General features: G+C 35.7%; 1 protein-coding gene across 4 annotated transcripts in view; it reads right to left on the bottom strand.

The window, feature by feature from the left end:
• UBR3 (ubiquitin protein ligase E3 component n-recognin 3) overlaps positions 1–1,677 on the bottom strand; it is a 108,917-nt gene that overhangs the window by 59,100 nt on the left and 48,140 nt on the right. The window lies entirely within an intron of this gene.

The raw sequence follows: 1,677 nt of genomic DNA, 5'->3' as shown, positions 1-1,677 counted from the left end.
TCCTTGACTTCCAGGATGGCTGTGGTCAGCTGTGGAGTTGCACCAGGTGCTGACCATTTCATGGATGTTTTGGGCCGAACCACCTGATTTGCCTCACTGGTGTTCCGATTGATGATCTCCTGAAATTTCTTCCGACGTTCTGCGACCAAACTGAACACTTGAGCTGTCCCCGAGTTCTTGGGAAAAAAATCGTAATGATTAATTTGCAAAAATACAAGTATAAACTGCATACATTTACAAAACCTTAGAAAATATTTTAAGCTAGGAGAAAAAGCACAAAACTTAAAGATTCTTCTCCCCTCCCAAAATGTATTGAAAATTAGGACAGCAAAATACTAAGCTTGCATATCATATTTTGATACAAGTCTGTTATATGCAGCTGCATAAAAAGCCAAGTACAAAATGGAAATATCCATACCAAAACAACTAACAACTGGTTTGTCCTAGTCTAACTAATAATTCTGTTCTCCAAGCAGTATTTCCTTAGTTTTTCTAGAACAGTAATTTCAGTATCTTTATGTCATTTAAATGCCTTTATTCAAGTCTACTGAGCACCGCTGCACAACATAACTCTCAATGCCACACGGGTGAACACCCATCCCACGGCACTGCCCATTTTCTGCAGATTTCTTAGCTGAGATGCAGAAGCCACATACCCATGTTGGCAAACAGAACTTGCTGTGATGATTGCAGCTACATTAACGACAGAGCACATTCAGATCTCTCTATCTCGTACTGCTCTTGCTTTCAGTACTAGATTAAGGATACACATACTGAATCCACAGCAGAAAGACATCTTACTCTCTCCCTCTCAGAAGGCCGGGCAGTTAAGAGATATCAAATACTTCAGACATCAAATATTAAAATGGGATTCTGACAATTCTCTCACCCACCTTTATATTTTAATCTATTTCATATCACCTCCCTACTTTAGCTTTTGTCTATTTTTCTGACATTAACAAGCAAAAGAAAAAAACATTGTATTTTCCTACATCTAGCATACAATCCTGACACAGAAATTGTTTCACTACTGGCTATAAATCTTTCAGGATTTTACCATTTACGTATTCATTTGTTTTCTCAACAACAAAAAAAGCTACTAATCATTTCAAATGCACTTTCAGTGTAAGGTAAACTTACCTAGATTCAAGAAAGCTAAGACTATTTTACATTATTGAATGTTAGTAATATGTTGGTGAGACAAAGCAGGCCTAAACATGGAGCTCAAGCAGTATGCCATCAATGACATCTTATATTCGATAGAAAGCTTTTATTTTAAAATACATATTAAAAATGTAAAGTCGTTTTGTTGCTTAAAATCTACTACGTAATACTACCATCAAGAACATGAAAAAAGCACAAGTTCTTGCAATATGAATTTAAAGGAAATTCAGGAAAATTAGAAGATTCCACTGAATGTTAAGATGAGCACAATAAAAGCCACATTGCTAGTTAATTGCTTAGGAGAACAAACTGCACACAGATCTACCTCTCTCTGGAGGCTCTTCCGCCTTGAACTCTGGTAGATTGAGGACAAAAAAAGTCATTAAATATATCATTTGGAAAGTGGTATCACTTGAAATCATTTCTATTTCTGTTATCTTAGGAAAAATTACCGAAGGAAAAGGAATATCCCAAGAAATTAATAAAAACAGTAACAAAAATGCTAAACAAAAA

The sequence above is a fragment of the Empidonax traillii genome, unplaced genomic scaffold (genome assembly GCF_003031625.1).
Source record: "Empidonax traillii isolate 1590-97213 ecotype Southwest subspecies unplaced genomic scaffold, ASM303162v1 scaffold33:size3420811, whole genome shotgun sequence".
Taxonomy (NCBI): Eukaryota; Metazoa; Chordata; class Aves; order Passeriformes; family Tyrannidae; genus Empidonax; species Empidonax traillii.
The sequence above is the reverse complement of the archived record's forward strand: the minus strand, read 5'-3'. Positions and strand labels throughout refer to the sequence as shown.